The sequence below is a fragment of the Danio rerio genome, chromosome 7 (genome assembly GCF_052040795.2).
Source record: "Danio rerio strain M-AB ecotype USA chromosome 7, GRCz13ab, whole genome shotgun sequence".
Lineage (NCBI taxonomy): Eukaryota > Metazoa > Chordata > Actinopteri > Cypriniformes > Danionidae > Danio > Danio rerio.
In genome coordinates, this window is record NC_141027.1 from 44,472,841 (window position 1) to 44,495,000 (window position 22,160).

The window sequence follows — 22,160 nt, forward strand, 5'->3', positions numbered from 1 at the left end:
CAAATTACAGACAGAGAAACCAGAAGCTAGCACTAAGTCAAGAGTATGACCATGCTCATGTGTTGGGCCCACAATACATTGATAGACCGAAAGAGTCTAATAAATTATCATTTAACAAAAGGTCTGTTCGGACAGCTTGTGAATATTAAATTCTCCCAAAATTAAAATATTGTCAGCACAGGGAAAAATAGAAGATAAAAGGTCCGAAAAAACCACCAATAAAATCTTTATGATATGAGGGAGGTCTGTAAATAAGGGCACATAAAACAGACTTAAAAGAATTTAACATAAATAACTGAACCTCAAAGGAGGAATAAGATTCAGTAGGTAGTAATCTGCATTTAAACTTATTTTTAAAAACAGCAGCAAGGTTCCCAACACGATCAACAGACCTTGAAGAACAGTCCGGTGGAGAAAGTTCAGAAAAAGGAGCCATGTCACCAATGTTTAGCCAATTGGTCCCAAATCCAGGTTGTGTGAGAGGAAGAAGTCATTCAAAATAAAGGTTTTGTTTGAGAGAGATCTTGCATTGATCAACGCCATTGATATTGGAGCACAGCCAGAAAATGAAGTCGATAAATCGGCAGTTTTATGCAGCTTACCGCTACCCAAGAGACGTAGGTTTTGTAGGTTGACACCGCGTCGGCGGTTGCCGCTTCGAGTGAACATTCCGTGAATGCCGCCGCACCAAACCAGTGAAAGACGGGACGACTAGCACCAGATGCGAGCAGCTCGCTTGGGAGTGAAAATCGCCATCATCCAACCCCGGTCTTCGCCGAAATCCGTGTGAAAGCGGCCGGCTGACGTCAGGTAGGAGCAATTTAGGAGAGCTAGCAGATCCACACTATCCAGCGCAGGTATAGAAGAGATTATTAACATTGCCTTTCCTAAACTTTTTCAGTTTCACTAAGCGTCCTGCCCGCTTCCCATGCTTTCTTCGTCGTTTACTTAAAAGACATAAACAACCAGATGGCATACTCTCGTCAGTTTGGTTGGCACAGCTGAGTGAAAGTTCTGGATTGCGGGTCATATAATTCGTCACTTCAGAACGAATGTTTAAAAGAGTCTGGCGGTCATAGTCCAGTACAGAGGAAACTGGACACGTTAAAACAAAAAATAAAAAACAACTTAAAACTAACCGTAAAACAGATAAAAAGACGCATCACGCCGAGCAGCCGGCAAACATCCTAGCGCCATCTTGACACGTCACGACCACTGCCTGGTTATTTCATTTAATTTGATTCAAGTTATTAGGCTGGCTTGTCAAAGCCAGACTACTGTTATCCTTTCTAAACTTATTAGGCTGGCTTGTCAAAGCCAGACTACTGTTCTACTATTTAAACTTATTATTATTAATTAGGCTGGCTTGTGTAGCAAGCCAGACTACTGTTATCCTATTAAACTTATTATTAGGCTGGCTTGTGTAGCAAGCCAGACTACTGTTATCCTATTAAACTTATTATTAGGCTGGCTTGTGTAGCAAGCCAGACTACTGTTATCCTATTAAACTTATTATTATTATTATTATTATTTATATTATTATTCTTCTTCTGAGACTAAAAATTAAACTCTATCTCCACCTAGACCTTTCAAGCTATGACCATCAAACTCGGGTCAGACCTCCGAACTATTCTGACTCGAGTTGCTATATCCTTTCCGACTGATCCGACTTTCGGTTTCCCGAAAAACGTCCCGGGACCGTCGGAAAAATCCCATAGACGTAACATTGGATCAAACTTTGGGACTTCATAACTCCGCATCAGAATGTCACACAGACTTCTAACTGGGCTCATTTAACTCAGACTATCAAACTGCCAATGACTGATCACCTTTAAACTTTCAGGCCACGCCCTAGCAACCACTTTTGGACCCTAGAAACCGTCCCATAGACTTCCATTGCAAAAGACTCTCATTGACTTTACATGGGATCAAACTTTGTGAGCTCATAACTCTGCATCAAACTGTCCTACAGACTAATGGCTGAGCTCATTTAACTCAGTCTAGCCAGCAGCCAATCACTGATGGCCTTTTAACTTTCTAGCCACACCCTAACAACCAGATACTGCACCCTAGCAACTGTCCCATAGACTGCCATTAAAGAGGTTCAGACTGATATTGTCATGATGCAGTGTGATAGAGACATGGGGGTTGTTTTTAACTGTTCATACTGGCAAGAAGCTTTGATACATCATCAGTCTAAGCTGTCAATCAACTCCATAGCAACAAAACAGACTAACCTAGCAACGATATAACAGCAGCTATATCTCAGCATCAGAACATCGTAGAGAGGCGGGGGTTGGCTTGTTTGACTCATGCTCTTACACCATCTATCTATCTATCTACCTCTATCTATCTATCTATCTATCTATCTATCTATCTATCTATCTATCTATCTCTATCTATCTATCTATCTATCTATCTATCTATCTATCTATCATCCTCTATCTATCTATCTAATCTATCTATCTATCTATCTATCTATCTATCTATCTATCTATCTATCTATCTATCTATCACTAAATATCTATCTATCTATCTATCTATCTATCTATCACTAAATATCTATCTATCTATCTATCTATCTATCTATCTATCTATCTATCTATCTATCTATCTATCACTAAATATCTATCTATCTATCTATCTATCTATCTATCTATCTATCTATCTATCTATCTATCTATCTATCTATCTATCTATCTATCTATCTATCTACCTCTATCTATCTATCCATCATGCTAACATGCTAATTCATGCTAGAATCATGCTAGTTACATGCTAATTCATGCTAGAATCATGCTAGTCACATGCTAATTCATGCTAGAATCATGCTAGTTACATGCTAATTTATGCTAGAATCATGCTAATTCATGCTAGAATCATGCTAGTAACATGCTAATTCATGCTAGAATCGTGCTAACAACATGCTAATTCATGCTAGAAACATGCTTGTAACATGCTAATTCATGCTAGAATCATGCTAACAACATGCTAATTTATGCTAGAATCATGCTAGTAACATGCTAATTCATGCTAGAATCTTGCTAGTAACATGCTAATTCATGCTAGAATCATGCTAGTAACATGCTAATTCATGCTAGAATCGTGCTAACAACATGCTAATTCATGCTAGAATCGTGCTAACAACATGCTAATTCATGCTAGAATCATGCTAGTAACATGATAATTCATGCTAGAATCGTGCTAACAACATGCTAATTCATGCTAGAATCATGCTAGTAACATGCTAATTCATGCTAGAATCATGCTAATAACAAGCTATTTCACACTAGAATCATGCTAATAACATGCTAATCTATCTATCTATCTATCTATCTATCTATCTATCTATCGATCTATCGATCTATCTATCTATCTATCTATCTATCTATCTATCTATCTATCTATCTATCTATCTATCTATCTATCATCTATCTATCTATCTATCTATCTATCTATCTATCTATCTATCTATCTATCTATCTATCTATCTTTTCATAGTTTTAAAAACTGTTTAAACTAAATAAACTATTACCGTCAGGCTTTCACAAGCCAGCCTCAAAGTTTGTTCTCAAACTTTAAGAATCTAGTTATTATTAATATTATTATTCTTCTTCTGAGACTAAAAATTAAACTCTATCTCGTCCTAGGCCTTTCAAGCTATGACCATCAAACTCGGGTCAGACCTCCGAACTATTCTGACTCGAGTTGCTATATCCTTTCCGACTGATCCGACTTTCGGTTTTCCGAAAAACGTCCCGGGACCGTCGGAAAAATCCCATTGACTTAACATTGGATCAAACTTTGTGACCTCATAACTCCGCATCAGAATGTCACACAGACTTCTAACTGGGCTCATTTAACTCAGACTATCAAACTGCCAATGACTGACCACCTTTAAACTTTCTGGCCACGCCCTAGCAACCACTTTTGGACCCTAGAAACCGTCCCATAGACTTCCATTGCAAAATACTCTCATTGACTTTACATGGGATCAAACTTTGTGAACCCATAACTCTGCATCAGACTGTCCTACAGACTAATGATTGAGCTCATTTAACTCAGTCTAGCCAGCAGCCAATCACTGATGGCCTTTTAACTTTCTAGCCACACCCTAACAACCAGATACTGCACCCTAGCAACTGTCCCATAGACTGCCATTAAAGAGGTTCAGACTGATATTGTCATGCTGCAGTGTGATAGAGACATGGGGGTTGTGTTTAACTGTTCATACGGGCAAGAAGCTTTGATACATCATCAGTCTAAGCTGTCAGTCAACTCCATAGCAACAAAACAGACTAACCTAGCAACGATATAATAGCAGCTATATCTCAGCATCAGAACATCGTAGAGAGGCGGGGGTTGGCTTGTTTGAATCAGGCTCGCACACCATCTATCTATCTATCTATCTATCTATCTATCTATCTATCTATCTATCTATCTATCTATCTATCTATCTATCTATCTATCTATCTATCTATCTATCTACCTCTACCTATCTATCTATCTATCTATCTATCTATCTATCTATCTATCTATTTATCTATCTCTAACTATCTATCTATCTATCTATCTATCTATCTATCTCTAACTATCTATCTATCTATCTATCTATCTATCTATCTATCTATCTATCTATCTATCTATCTATCTATCTATCTATCTATCTATCTATCTCTAACTATCTATCTATCTATCTATCTATCTATCTATCTATCTATCTATCTATCTATCTATCTATCTACCTCTATCTATCTATCCATCATGCTAACAACATGCTAATTCATGCTAGAATCATGCTAGTTACATGCTAATTCATGCTAGAATCATGCTAGTCACATGCTAATTCATGCTAGAATCATGCTAGTTACATGCTAATTTATGCTAGAATCATGCTAGTCACATGCTAATTCATGCTAGAATCATGCCAGTCACATGCTAATTCATACTAGAATCATGCTAACAACATGCTAATTCATGCTAGAATCATGCTAGTCACATGCTAATTCATGCTAGAATCATGCTAACAACATGCTAATTCATGTTAGAATCATGCTAGTAGCATGCTAATTCATGTTAGAATCATGCTAACAACATGCTAATTCATGCTAGAATCATGCTAGTAACATGCTAATTCATGCTAGAATCATGCTAACAACATGCTAATTCATGCTAGAATCATGCTAGTCACACGCTAATTCATGCTAGAATCATGCTAGTCAAATGCTAATTCATGCTAAAATCGTGCTAACAACATGCTAATTTATGCTAGAATCATGTCAGTAACATGCTAATTCATGCTAGAATCATGCTAGTAACATACTAATTCATGCTAGAATCATGGTAACAACATGATAATTCATGCTAGAATCATGCTAGTAACATGCTAATTCATGCTAGAATCATGCTAACAACCTGCTAATTCATGCTAGAATCATGCTAATTTATGCTAAAATCATGCTAGTAACATGCTAATTCATGTTAAAATCATGCTAGGTACATGCTAATTCATGCTAGAATCATGCTAGTAACATGCTATATCATGCTAGAATCATGCTAGTAACATGCTAATTCATACTAGAATCATGCTAGTAACATGCTAATTCATGCTAGAATTATGCTAACAACATGCTAAATCATGCTAACAACATGCTAAATCATGCTAGAATCATGCTAACAACATGCTAATTCATGCTAGAATCATGCTAACAACATGCTAATTCATGCTAGAATCATGCTAACATTATGCTAATTCATGCTAGAATCATGCTAACAACATGCTAATTCATGCTAGAATCATGCTAACAACATGCTAATTCATGCTAGAATCATGCTAACAACATCTATCTATCTATCTATCTATCTATCTATCTATCTATCTATCTATCTATCTATCTATCTATCTTTTCATACTTTTTAAAACTGTTTAAATAAACTATTACCGTCAGGCTTTCACAAGCCAGCCTCAAAGTTTGTTCTCAAACTTTAAGAATCTAGTTAATTTTATTATTCTTCTTCTGAGACTAAAAATTAAACTCTATCTCGTCCTAGGCCTTTCAAGCTATGACCATCAAACTCGGGTCAGACCTCCGAACTATTCTGACTCGAGTTGCTATATCTTTTCCGACTGATCCGACTTTCGGTTTTCCGAAAAACGTCCCGGGACCGTCGGAAAAATCCCATAGACGTAACATTGGATCAAACTTTGTGACCTCATAACTCCGCATCAGAATGTCACACAGACTTCTAACTGGGCTCATTTAACTCAGACTATCAAACTGCCAATGACTGACCACCTTTAAACTTTCTGGCCACGCCCTAGCAACCACTTTTGGACCCTAGAAACCGTCCCATAGACTTCCATTGCAAAAGACTCTCATTGACTTTACATGGGATCAAACTTTGTGAGCTCATAACTCTGCATCAGACTGTCCTACAGACTAATGGCTGAGCTCATTTAACTCAGTCTAGCCAGCAGCCAATCACTGATGGCCTTTTAACTTTCTAGCCACACCCTAACAACCAGATACTGCACCCTAGCAACTGTCCCATAGACTGCCATTAAATAGGTTCGGACTGATATTGTCATGCTGCAGTGTGATAGAGACATGGGGATTGTTTTTAACTGTTCATACTGGCAAGAAGCTTGTATACATCATCAGTCTAAGCTGTCAATCAACTCCATAGCAACAAAACAGACTAACCTAGCAACGATATGGCACCAGCTATATCTCAGCATCAGAACATCGTAGAGAGGCGGGGGTTGGCTTGTTTGACTCATGCTCGCACACTATCTATCTATCTATCTATCTATCTATCTATCTATCTATCTATCTATCTATCTATCTATCTATCTATCTATCTACATCTTTCTATCTATCTATCTATCTATCTATCTATCTATCTATCTGTCTGTCTGTCTGTCTGTCTGTCTGTCTGTCTGTCTGTCTCTATCTATCTATCTATCTATCTATCTATCTATCTATCTATCTATCTATCTATCTATCTATCTATCTATCTATCTATCTATCTATCTATCTATCATGCTAACAATATGCTAATTCATGCTAGAAACATGCTAGTTACATGCTAATTCATGCTAGAATCATGCTAGTCACATGCTAATTTATACTAGAATCATGCTAACAACATGCTAATTCAGGCTAGAATCATGCTAGTCACATGCTAATTCATGCTAGAATCATGCTAGTCACATGCTAATTTATACTAGAATCATGCTAACAACATGCTAATTCATGCTAGAATCATGCTATTCACATGCTAATTCATGCTAGAATCATGCTAGTAACATGCTAATTGATGTTAGAATCATGCTAACAACATGCTAATTCATGCTAGAATCATGCTAGTAACATGCTAATTCATGCTAGAATCATGCTAACAACATGCTAATTCATGCTAGAATCATGCTAGTAACATGCTAATTCATGCTAGAATCATGCTAACAACATGCTAATTCATGCTAGAATCATGCTAGTAACATGCTAATTTGTGCTAGAATCATGCTAGTAACATGCTAATTTATGCTAGAATCATGCTAGTAGCATGCTAATTCATGCTAGAATCATGCTAAAAACATGCTAATTTATGCTAGAATCATGCTAGTAACATGCTAATTCATGCTAAAATCATGCTAGTCACATGCTAATTCATGCTAGAATCATGCTAGTCACATGCTATTTATACTAGAATCATGCTAACAACATGCTAATTCAGGCTAGAATCATGCTAGTCACATGCTAATTCATGCTAGAATCATGCTAGTCACATGCTAATTCATGCTAGAATCATGCTAACAACATGCTAATTCATGCTAGAATCATGCTATTCACATGCTAATTCATGCTAGAATCATGCTAACAACATGCTAATTCATGATAGAATCGTGCTAGTAACATGCTAATTCATGCTAGAATCATGCTAGTAACATGCTAATTCATGCTAGAATCGTGCTAACACCATGCTAATTTATGCTAGAATCATGCTAGTTACATGCTAATTCATGCTAGAATCATGCTAGTAACATGCTAATTCATGCTAGAATCATGCTAGTAACATGCTAAATCATGCTAGAATCATGCTAACAACATGCTAATTCATGCTAGAATCATGCTAATTAATGCTAAAATTATGCTTGTAACATGCTAATTCATGCTAGAATCATGCTAGTAACATGCTAATTCATGCTAGAATCATGCTAGTAACATACTAATTCATGCTAGAATCGTGCTAACAACATGCTATATCATGCTAGAATCATGCTAGTAACATGCTAATTCATGCTAGAATCGTGCTAGTCACATGCTAATTCATGCTAGAATCGTGCTAACAACATGCTAATTCATGCTAGAATCGTGCTAACAACATGCTAATTCATGCTAGAATCGTGCTAACAACATGCTAATTCATGCTAGAATCGTGCTAGTAACATGCTAATTCATGCTAGAATCATGCTAGTAACATGCCAATTCATGCTAGAATCATGCTAACAACATGCTAATTCATGCTAAAATCATGCTAACAACATTCTAATTCATGCTAAAATCATGCTAGTAACATGCTAATTCATGCTAGAATTATGCTAGCAACATGCTAATTTATGCTAGAATCATGCTACCAACATGCTAATTCATGCTAAAAACATGCTAACAACATGGTAATTCACGCTAGAATCATGCTAACAACATGCTAATTCACGTTAGAATCATGCTAATACCATGGTAATCTATCTATCTATCTATCTATCTATCTATCTATCTATCTTTTCATACTTTTAAAAACTGTTTAAACTAAATTAACTATTACCGTCAGGCTTTCACAAGCCAGCCTCAAAGTTTGTTCTCAAACTTTAAGAATCTAGTTTTATTATTATTCTTCTTCTGAGACTAAAATTCAAACTCTATCTACTCCTTGAACTTTCGAACTATTACCACCAAACTCACACCAGACCTCCAAACTATTCTGACTCGGTATGCTATATCTCCTCAGACTGATTGGACTTTCGGTTTTCCGAAAAACGTCCCGGGACTGTCGGAAAAATCCCATAGACTTAACATTGGACCAAACTTTGTGACCTCGTAACTCTGCGTCAGACTGTCGCACAGAACTCTAACTGGGCTCATTTAACTCAGACTATCAAACTGCCAATGACTGATCACCTTTAAACTTTCTAGCCACGCCCTAGCAACCACTTTTGGACCCTAGAAACTGTCCCATAGACTTCCATTCAAAAGACTCTCATTGACTTAACATGGGATCAAACTTTGTGAGCTCATAACTCTGAATCAGACTGTCCTACAGACTAATGGCTGAGCTCATTTAACTCAGACTACCAAACTGCCAATAACTGATGAGCTTTTAACTTTCTAGCCACACCCCTAACTACCACATACTGCACCCTAGCAACTGTCCCGTAGACTTCCATTACAAAAGACTCTCATTGACTTTACATGGGATCAAACTTTGTGAGCTCATAACTCTGCATCAGACTGTCATAGAGACTAATGGCTGAGCTCATTTAACTCAGTCTAGCCAGCAGCCAATGACTGATGGCCTTTTAACTTTCTAGCCACACCCCTAACTACCACATACTGCACCCAAGCAACTGTCCTATAGAATGTAATTAGGTGTGCTATCGAATGCTTATAATTCTAACATGCTAATGACATGCCAATCATGCTAGCAACATGCTACTCATATGCTAATCATGCTAATGACATGCTAACTCATACTGGAAACATGCTAATGACATGCTAATTTGTACAAGAATCATGCTAGTAACATGCTAATTCATACTAGACTCATGTTAATAACTGGCCTACATGCATATCTTTGCTTAGCAGTGTCCTATTGACTTGGGGGATGGCTCATCTGACTCAGACAACCAATGAGCATCTCAATATGATAATGAAGCTCACAAGCCACGCCCCCAAATTGATTCCATTGACTTCCATTAAAATAGGCCAAGATGCATATCTTTGCATAGCAGTGTCATAGAGACATGGGGGTTGGTTCATTTGACTTAGACGGCCAACCACATTCAAGTGCACTCTGTAAACTCGCCCATAGCAACAAAACAGAGTACCCTAGCAACCATTCATCAACAGCTATATCTCAGCATCAGAACATCGTAGAGACTTGGAGATTGGCTCGTTCGACTCATGCTAGCAAACGGAACTTCCTATATGCTACACATGCTAGCAGTGATTAGCTACATGCTAATATTGACTAGCCAAGTACTGTAACTTGCTAGACATGCTTACTAAGTATAAATGTTTTATCAAGCATGTATGTGAGGCTTGCCTAGTAACCACCCAGGGTACCCTAGCAACTGCCTAGCAACCATCGAAATTACCCTAGCAACCGCCTAGCAACCACCTAGCAACGGCCTAGTAATGCCTTAGTAAGGGCCTAGCGACCACTCAGGACACCCTAGCAACCGCCTAGCAACGCCTTAGCAACCACTCAGAATACCTTAGCAACCACCTAGCAACACCTTAGCAACCACCTAGCAACCACTTGGGACACCTTAGCAACCGCCTAGCAACACCTTAGCAACCACCTAGCAACCACTCATAACACCCTAGCAACTGCCTAGCAACACCTTAGCAACCACATAGCAACCACTCAGGACACCCTAGCAACCACCTAGCAACACCTTAGCAACCACCTAGCAACCACTCAGGACACCATAGCAACCACCTAGCAACGCCTTAGCAACCACTCAGAATACCCTAGCAACCATCTAGCAACCACTTAGGACACCTTAGCAACCACCTAGCAACACCTTAGCAACCACCTAGCAACCACTCAAAACACCCTAGCAACCGCCTAGCAACACCTTAGCAACCACCTAACAACCACTTAGGACACCCTAGCAACCGTCTAGCAACACCTTAGCAACCACCTAGCAACACCTTAGCACATGCTAATTCATGCTAGAATCATGCTAACAACATGCTAACTTCATGCTAGAATCATGCTAATTCATGCTAAAATCGTGCTAGTAACATGCTAATTTATGCTAGAATCATGCTAGTAACATGCTAATTCATACTGGAATCATGCTAGTAACATGCTAATTCATGCTAGAATCATGCTAATAACATGCTAATTCATACTGGAATCTTGCTAGTAACATGCTAATTCATGCTAGAATCATGCTAATAACATGCTAATTCATACTAGAATCATGCTAATGACATGCTAATTCATACTAGACTCATGCTAGTAACATGCTAATTCATACTGGAATCATGCTAGTAACATGCTAATTCATGCTAGAATCATGCTAATAACATGCTAATTCATACTGGAATCATGCTAGTAACATGCTAGTTCTTCCTAGAATCATGCTAGTAACATGCTAACTTATGCTAGAATCATGCTAGTAACATGCTAACTCATGCTAGAATCATGCTAATAACATGCTAACTCATACTAGAATCATGCTAATAACATGCTAATTCATACTAGAATCTTGCTAATTCATATTAGAATCATGCTAGTAACATACTAATTCATGCTAGAATCATGCTAGTAACATGCTTATTCATGCTAGAATCATGCTAATAACATGCTAATTTATACTAGAATCATGCTAGTAGCATGATAATTCATACTAGACTCATGCTGGTGACATGCTAATTCATACTAGAATCATGCTAATAACATGCTACTTCATGCTAGAAAAACACTAGTAACATGATAATTTTACTACAATCATGCTAATAACACACTAATTCATGCTAGAATTATGCTAGTAACATGCTAAATCGTGCTAGAATCATGCTAATAACATGCTAATCCATGCTAGAATCGTACTAATAACATGCTAATTCATGCTAATAACTTGCTAATCTATGCTAAAATCATGCTAATAACATGCTACTTATACTTTTTCAAACTGTTTTTAAACTAAACAAACTATTACCAACAGGCTTTGTCAAGCCAGCCTCAAAGTTTGTCTCGACGAACTTTACTGTCTAGTTATGGTGGCTTGAAAAGCCAACATACTGTTATCTCACTTAAACTTATTAGGCTGGCTTGTGTAGCAAGCCAGACTACTGTTATCCTATTAAACTTATTATTATTAGGCTGGCTTGTGTAGCAAGCCAGACTACTGTTATCCTATTAAACTTATTATTATATTTATTATTCTTCTTCTGAGACTAAAAATTAAACTCTATCTCGTCCTAGGCCTTTCAAGCTATGACCATCAAACTCGGGTCAGACCTCCGAACTATTCTGACTCGAGTTGCTATATCCTTTCCGACTGATCCGACTTTCGGTTTCCCGAAAAACGTCCCGGGACCGTCGGAAAAATCCCATAGACGTAACATTGGATCAAACTTTGTGACCTAATAACTCCGCATCAGAATGTCACACAGACTTCTAACTGGGCTCATTTAACTCAGACTATCAAACTGCCAATGACTGATCACCTTTAAACTTTCTGGCCACGCCCTAGCAACCACTTTTGGACCCTAGAAACCGTCCCATAGACTTCCATTGCAAAAGACTCTCATTGACTTTACATGGGATCAAACTTTGTGAGCTCATAACTCTGCATCAGACTGTCCTACAGACTAATGATTGAGCTCATTTAACTCAGTCTAGCCAGCAGCCAATCACCGATGGCCTTTTAACTTTTTAGCCACACCCTAACAACCAGATACTGCACCCTAGCAACTGTCCCATAGACTGCCATTAAAGAGGTTCAGACTGATATTGTCATGCTGCAGTGTGATAGAGACATGGGGGTTGTTTTTAACTGTTCATACGGGCAAGAAGCTTTGATACATCATCAGTCTAAGCTGTCAATCAACTCCATAGCAACAAAACAGACTAACCTAGCAACGATATAACAGCAGCTATATCTCAGCATCAGAACATCGTAGAGAGGCGGGGGTTGGCTTGTTTGACTCATGCTCGCACTCTATCTATCTATCTATCTATCTATCTATCTATCTATCTATCTATCTATCTATCTATCTATCTATCTATCTATCTATCTATCTATCTACCTTTATCTATCTACCTCTACCTATCTATCTATCTATCTATCTATCTATCTATCTATCTATCTATCTATCTATCTGTCTGTCTGTCTGTCTGTCTGTCTGTCTGTCTGTCTGTCTGTCTGTCTGTCTGTCTGTCTGTCTCTATCTATCTATCTATCTATCTATCTATCTATCTATCTATCTATCTATCTATCTATCTATCTATCTATCTATCTATCTATCTATCTATCTACCCTATCTATCTACCTCTATCTATCTATCTATCTATCTATCTATCTATCTATCTATCTATCTATCTATCTATCTATCTATCTATCTATCTATCTATCTATCCATCATGCTAACAACATGCTAATTCATGCTAGAATCATGCTAACAACATGCTAATTCATGCTAGAATCATGCTAGTCACATGCTAATTCATGCTAGAATCATGCTAGTCACATGCTAATTCATGCTAGAATCATGCTAACAACATGCTAATTCATGCTAGAATCATGCTAATTTATGCTAAAATCATGCTAGTAATATGCTAATCCATGCTAGAATCATGCTAACAACATGCTAATTCATGCTAGATTCATGCAAGTAACATGCTAATTCATGCTAGAATCATGCTAGTATCATGCTAATTCATGCTAGCATCGTGCTAACAACATGCTAATTCATGCTAGAATCATGCTAGTAACATGCTAATTCATGCTAGAATCATGCTAACAACATGCTAATTCATGCTAGAATCATGCTAGTAACATGCTTATTCATGCTAGAATCATGCTAACAACATGCTAATTCATGCTAGAATCATGCTAGTAACATGCTAATTCATGCTAGAATCATGCTAACAACATGCTAATTCATGCTAGAATCATGCCAACAACATGCTAATTCATGCTAGAATCATGCTAACAACATGCTAATTCATGCTTGAATCATGCTAGTGAAATGCTAATTCATGCTAGAATCATGCTAACAACATGCTAATTCATGCTAGAATCATGCTAGTAACGTGCTAATTCATGCTGGAATCATGCTAGTACCATGCTAATTCATGTTAGAATCATGCTAACAACATGCTAATTCATGCTAGAATCATGCTAGTAACATGCTAATTCATGCTAGAAGCATGCTAACAACATGCTAATTTATGCTAGAATCATGCTAGTAGCATGCTAATTCATGCTAGAATCTTGCTAGTAACATGCTAAATCATGCTAGAATCATGCTAACAACATGCTAATTCATGCTAGAATCATGCTAACAACATGCTAATTCATGCTAGAATTGTGCTAATTCATGCTAAAATCATGCTAGTAACATGCTAATTCATGCTAGAATCATGCTAGTAACATGCTAATTCATGCTAGAATCGTGCTAACAACATGCTAATTCATGTTAAAATCATGCTAACAACATGCTAATTAATGCTTAAATCATGCTAGTAACATGCTAATTCATGCTAAAATCATGCTAACAACATGCTAATTCATGCTAAAATCATGCTAGTAACATGCTAATTCATGCTAGAATCATGCTAACAACATGCTATTTCACGTTAAAATCATGGTAATAACATGCTAATCTATCTATCTATCTATCTATCTATCTATCTATCTATCTATCTATCTATCTATCTATCTATCTATCTATCTATCTATCTATCTATCTATCTATCTATCTTTTCATACTTTTTAAAATTGTTTAAACTAAATAAACTATTACCGTCAGGCTTTCACAAGCCAGCCTCAAAGTTTGTTCTCAAACTTTAAGAATCTAGTTATTATTATTAGGCTGGCTTGTGTAGCAAGCCAGACTACTGTTATCCTATTAAACTTATTATTATATTTATTATTCTTCTTCTGAGACTAAAAATTAAACTCTATCTCGTCCTAGGCCATTCAAGCTATGACCATCAAACTCGGGTCAGACCTCCGAACTATTCTGACTCGAGTTGCTATATCCTTTCCGACTGATCCGACTTTCGGTTTTCCGAAAAACGTCCCGGGACCGTCGGAAAAATCCCATAGACGTAACATTGGATCAAACTTTGTGACCTCATAACTCCGCATCAGAATGTCACACAGACTTCTAACTGGGCTCATTTAACTCAGACTATCAAACTGCCAATGACTGACCACCTTTAAACTTTCTGGCCACGCCCTAGCAACCACTTTTGGACCCTAGAAACCGTCCCATAGACTTCCATTGCAAAATACTCTCATTGACTTTACATGGGATCAAACTTTGTGAGCTCATAACTCTGCATCAGACTGTCCTACAGACTAATGATTGAGCTCATTTAACTCAGTCTAGCCAGCAGCCAATCACTGATGGCCTTTTAACTATCTAGCCACACCCTAACAACCAGATACTGCACCCTAGCAACTGTCCCATAGACTGCCATTAAAGAGGTTCAGACTGATATTGTCATGCTGCAGTGTGATAGAGACATGGGGGTTGTTTTTAACTGTTCATACTGGCAAGAAGCTTTGATACATCATCAGTCTAAGCTGTCAATCAACTCCATAGCAACAAAACAGACTAACCTAGCAACGATATAATAGCAGCTATATCTCAGCATCAGAACATCGTAGAGAGGCGGGGGTTGGCTTGTTTGAATCAGGCTCGCACACCATCTATCTATCTATCTATCTATCTATCTATCTATCTATCTATCTATCTATCTATCTATCTATCTATCTATCTATCTATCTATCTATGTACCTCTATCTATCTACCTACCTACCTCTATCTATCTATCTATCTATCTATCTATCTATCTATCTATCTATCTATCTATCTATCTATCTATCTATCTATCTATCTACCTACCTACCTCTATCTATCTATCTATCTATCTATCTATCTATCTATCTATCTATCTATCTACGTACCTCTATTTATCTACCTACCTACCTACCTCTATCTATCTATCTATCTATCTATCTATCTATCTATCTATCTATCTATCTATCTATCTATCTATCTATCTATCTACCTCTATCTATCTATCTATCTATCTATCTATCTATCTATCTATATATCTATCTGTCCATCATGCTAACAACATGCTAATTCATGCTAGAATCATGCTAGTTACATGCTAATTCATGCTAGAATCATGCTAGTCACATGCTAATTCATACTAGAATCATGCTAACAACATGCTAATTCATGCTAGAATCATGCTAGTCACATGCTAATTCATGCTAGAATCATGCTAACAACATGCTAATTCATGCTAGAATCATGCTAGTTACATGCTAATTCATGTTAGAATCATGCTAACAACATGCTAATTCGTGCTAGAATCATGCTAGTAGCATGCTAATTCATGTTAGAATCATGCTAACAACATGCTAATTCATGCTAGAATCATGCTAGGAACATGCTAATTCATGCTAGAATCATGCTAACAACATGCTAATTCAAGCTAGAATCATGCTAGTCACATGCTAATTCATGCTAGAATCATGCTAACAGCATGCTTATTTATGCTAGAATCATGCTAACAACATGCTAATTCATGCTAGAATCATGCTAACAACATGTTAATTCATGCTAGAATCATGCTAGTCAAATGCTAATTCATGCTAGGATCATGCTAACAACATGCTAATTCATGCTAGAATCATGCTAATAACATGCTAATTCATGTTAGAATCATGCTAACAACATGCTAATTCATGCTAGAATCATGCTAGTAACATGCTAATTCATGCTAGAAGCATGCTAACAACATGCTAATTTATGCTAGAATCATGCTAGTAGCATGCTATTTCATGCTAGAATCTTGCTAGTAACATGCTAAATCATGCTAGAATCATGCTAACAACATGCTAATTAATGCTAGAATCATGCTAACAACATGCTAATTCATGCTAGAATTGTGCTAATTCATGCTAAAATCATGCTAGTAACATGCTAATTCATGTTAAAATCATGCTAGGTACATGCTAATTCATGCTAGAATCATGCTAGTAACATACTAATTCATGCTAGAATCGTGCTAACAACATGCTAATTCATGTTAAAATCATGCTAACAACATGCTAATTCATGCTAAAATCATGCTAGTAACATGCTAATTCATGCTAAAATCATGCTAACAACATGCTAATTCATGCTAAAATCATGCTAGTAACATGCTAATTCATGCTAGAATCATGCTAACAACATGCTAATTCACGTTAAAATCATGGTAATAACATGCTAATCTATCTATCTATCTATCTATCTATCTATCTATCTATCTATCTATCTATCTATCTATCTATCTATCTATCTATCTATCTATCTATCTATCATCTATCTATCTTTTCTTACTTTTTAAAACTGTTTAAACTAAATAAACTATTACCGTCAGGCTTTCACAAGCCAGCCTCAAAGTTTGTTCTCAAACTTTAAGAATCTAGTTATTAGGCTGGCTTGTGTAGCAAGCCAGACTACTGTTATCCTATTAAACTTATTATTATTTTTATTATTCTTCTTCTGAGACTAAAAATTAAACTCTATCTCGTCCTAGGCCTTTCAAGCTATGACCATCAAACTCGGGTCAGACCTCCGAACTATTCTGACTCGAGTTGCTATATCCTTTCCGACTGATCCGACTTTCGGTTTCCCGAAAAACGTCCCGGGACCGTCGGAAAAATCCCATAGACGTAACATTGGATCAAACTTTGTGACCTAATAACTCCGCATCAGAATGTCACACAGACTTCTAACTGGGCTCATTTAACTCAGACTATCAATCTGCCAATGACTGATCACCTTTAAACTTTCTGGCCACGCCCTAGCAACCACTTTTGGACCCTAGAAACCGTCCCATAGACTTCCATTGCAAAAGACTCTCATTGACTTTACATGGGATCAAACTTTGTGAGCTCATAACTCTGCATCAGACTGTCCTACAGACTAATGATTGAGCTCATTTAACTCAGTCTAGCCAGCAGCCAATCACTGATGGCCTTTTAACTTTTTAGCCACACCCTAACAACCAGATACTGCACCCTAGCAACTGTCCCATAGACTGCCATTAAAGAGGTTCAGACTGATATTGTCATGCTGCAGTGCGATAGAGACATGGGGGTTGTTTTAACTGTTCATACTGGCAAGAAGCTTTGATACATCATCAGTCTAAGCTGTCAATCAACTCCATAGCAACAAAACAGAGTAACCTAGCAACGATATGGCACCAGCTATATCTCAGCATCAGAACATCGTAGAGAGGCGGGGGTTGGCTTGTTTGACTTATGCTCTTACACCATCTATCTATCTATCTATCTATCTATCTATCTATCTATCTATCTATCTATCTATCTATCTATCTATCTATCTATCTATCTATCTATCTACCTCTATCTATCTATCTATCTATCTACCTCTATCTATCTACCTCTATCTATCTATCTATCTACCTCTATCTATCTATCTATCTATCTATCTATCTATCTATCTATCTATCTATCTATCTATCTATCTATCTATCTATCTACCTCTATCTATCTATCTATCTATCTATCTATCTATCTATCTATCTATCTATCTATCTATCTATCTATCTACCTCTATCTATCTATCTATCTATCTATCTATCTATCTATCTATCTATCTATCTATCTATCTATCTATCTATCTATCTATCTATCTACCTCTATCTATCTATCTATCTATCTATCTATCTATCTATCTATCTATCTATCTACCTCTATCTATCTATCTATCTATCTATCTATCTATCTATCTATCTATCTATCTATCTATCTATCTATCTATCTATCTATCTATCTATCTGTCTGTCTGTCTGTCTGTCTGTCTGTCTGTCTATCTATCCATCATGCTAAGAACATGCTAATTCATGCTAGAATCATGCTAGTTACATGTTAATTCAAGCTAGAATCATGCTAGTCACATGCTAATTTATGCTAGAATCATGCTAGTCACATGCTAATTCATACTAGAATCATGCTAACAACATGCTAATTCATGCTAGAATCATGCTAGTAACATGCTAATTCATGTTAGAATCATGCTAACAACATGCTAATTCATGCTAGAATCATGCTAGTAACATGCTAATTCATGCTAGAATCATGCTAACAACATGCTAATTCATGCTAAAATCATGCTAGTCACATGCTAATTCATGCTAGAATCATGCTAGTCAAATGCTAATTCATGCTAGAATCATGCTAACAACATGCTAATTCATGCTAGAATCATGCTAGTCACATGCTAATTCATGCTAGAATCATGCTAGTCAAATGCTAATTCATGCTAGAATCATGCTAACAACATGCTAATTCATGCTAGAATCATGCTAGTAACATGCTAATTCTTGTTAGAATCATGCTAACAACATGCTAATTCATGCTAGAATCAGGCTAGTAACATGCTAATTCATGCTAAGAACATGCTAATTCATGCTAGAATCATGCTAGTAACATGCTAATTCATGCTAGAATCATGCTAGTAACATGCTATATCATGCTAGAATCATGCTAAGAACATGCTAATTCATGCTAGAATCATGCTAACAACATGCTAATTCATGCTAGAATCGTGTTAATTCTTGCTAAAATCATGCTAGTAACATGCTAATTCATGTTAAAATCATGCTAGGTACATGCTAATTCATGCTAGAATCATGCTAGTAACATGCTAATTCTTGTTAGAATCATGCTAACAACATGCTAATTCATGCTAGAATCATGCTGGCAACATGCTAATTCATGCTAGAAGCATGCTAACAACATGCTAATTCATGCTAGAATCATGCTAGTAACATGCTAATTCATGCTAGAATCATGCTAGTAACATGCTATATCATGCTAGAATCATGCTAAGAACATGCTAATTCATGCTAGAATCATGCTAACAACATGCTAAATTATGCTAGAATTGTGTTAATTCATGCTAGAATCATGCTAGTCAAATGCTAATTTATGTTAAAATCATGCAAGGTACATGCTAATTCATGCTAGAATCATGCTAGTAACATGCTAATTCATGCTAGAATCATGCTAGTAACATGCTAATTCATATTAAAATCATGCTAACAACATGCTAATTCATGCTAAAATCATGCTAGTAACATGCTAATTCATGCTAGAATCATGCTAACAACATGTTATTTCACGTTAAAATCATGTTAATAACATGCTAATCTATCTATCTATCTATCTATCTATCTATCTATCTATCTATCTATCTATCTATCTTTTCATACTTTTTAAAACTGTTTAAATAAACTATTACCGTCAGGCTTTCACAAGCCAGCCTCAAAGTTTGTTCTCAAACTTTAAGAATCTAGTTATATTTTCTTCTTCTGAGACTAAAAATTAAACTCTATCTCGTCCTAGGCCTTTGAAGCTATGACCATCAAACTCGGGTCAGACCTCCGAACTATTCTGACTCGAGTTGCTATATCCTTTCCGACTGATCCGACTTTCGGTTTTCCGAAAAACGTCCCGGGACCATCGGAAAAATCCCATAGACGTAACATTGGATCAAACTTTGTGACCTCATAACTCCGCATCAGAATGTCACACAGACTTCTAACTGGGCTCATTTAACTCAGACTATCAAACTGCCAATGACTGACCACCTTTAAACTTTCTGGCCACGCCCTAGCAACCACTTTTGGACCCTAGAAACCGTCCCATAGACTTCCATTGCAAAATACTCTCATTGACTTTGCATGGGATCAAACTTTGTGAGCTCATAACTCTGCATCAGACTGTCCTACAGACTAATGATTGAGCTCATTTAACTCAGTCTAGCCAGCAGCCAATCACTGATGTCCTTTTAACTTTCTAGCCACACCCTAACAACCAGATACTGCACCCTAGCAACTGTCCCATAGACTGCCATTAAAGAGGTTCAGACTGATATTGTCATGCTGCAGTGTGATAGAGACATGGGGGTTGTTTTTAACTGTTCATACTGGCAAGAAGCTTTGATACATCATCAGTCTAAGCTGTCAATCAACTCCATAGCAACAAAACAGACTAACCTAGCAACGATATAACAGCAGCTATATCTCAGCATCAGAACATCGTAGAGAGGCGGGGGTTGGCTTGTTTGACTCATGCTCGCACACCATCTATCTATCTATCTATCTATCTATCTATCTATCTATCTATCTATCTATCTATCTATCTATCTATCTATCTATCTATCTATCTATCTATCTACTGTTTTAATCTATCTATCTATCTATCTATCTATCTATCTATCTATCTATCTATCTATCTATCTATCTATCTATCTATCTATCTTATCTATCTATCTATCTATCTATCTATCTATCTATCTATCTATAAACTGCTTCTATCTATCTATCTATCTATCTATCTATCTATCTATCTATCTATCTATCTATCTATCTATCTATCTATCTATCTATCTATCTATCTATCTATCTATCCATCATGCTAACAACATGCTAATTCATGCTAGAATCATGCTAGTTACATGCTAATTCATGCTAGAATCATGCTAGTCACATGCTAATTTATGCTAGAATCATGCTAGTCACATGCTAATTCATGCTAGAAACATGCTAATTCATGCTAGAATCATGCTAGTTACATGCTAAATCATGTTAGAATCATGCTAACAACATGCTAATTCGTACTAGAATCATGCTAGTAGCATGCTAATTCATGTTACAATCATGCTAACAACATGCTAATTCATGCTAGAATTATGCTAGGAACATGCTAATTCATGCTAGAATCATGCTAACAACATGCTAATTTAAGCTAGAATCATGCTAGTCACATGCTAATTCATGCTAGAATCATGCTAGTCAAATGCTAATTCATGCTAGAATCATGCTAACAACATGCTAATTTAAGCTAGAATCATGCTAGTCACATGCTAATTCATGCTAGAATCATGCTAGTCAAATGCTAATTCATTCTAGAATCATGCTAACAACATGCTAATTCATGCTAGAATCATGCTAGTAACATGCTAATTCATGCTAGAATCATGCTAGTAACATACTAATTCATGCTAGAATCATGCTAACAACATGCTAATTCATGCTAGAATCATGCTAGTAACATGCTAATTCTTGCTAGAATCATGCTAACAACATGCTAATTCATG

The 22,160-nt window shown here is 36.7% G+C and overlaps 2 long non-coding RNA genes across 3 annotated transcripts; both read right to left on the bottom strand.

Annotated features, from left to right (window-relative positions):
- Positions 1-3,506: 3,506 nt before the first annotated feature.
- On the bottom strand, positions 3,507-14,800 carry LOC148679677 (uncharacterized). Its single transcript, XR_015944716.1, has 4 exons — positions 13,925-14,800; positions 13,047-13,831; positions 12,160-13,014; positions 3,507-3,586 (listed from the first exon to the last, which is right to left on the bottom strand). It is a non-coding gene; the product is annotated as an uncharacterized LOC148679677 (long non-coding RNA).
- Positions 14,801-17,374: 2,574 nt separating this feature from the next.
- On the bottom strand, positions 17,375-21,471 carry LOC147843143 (uncharacterized). Of its 2 annotated transcripts, none has more exons than XR_015944714.1 (3): positions 19,179-21,471; positions 18,749-19,117; positions 17,375-18,390 (listed from the first exon to the last, which is right to left on the bottom strand). It is a non-coding gene; the product is annotated as an uncharacterized LOC147843143 (long non-coding RNA). The 2 variants fall into 2 exon arrangements; XR_015944715.1 differs by having other exon boundaries at positions 17,535-18,390; positions 18,749-19,149; positions 19,403-19,564.
- Positions 21,472-22,160: the final 689 nt, after the last annotated feature.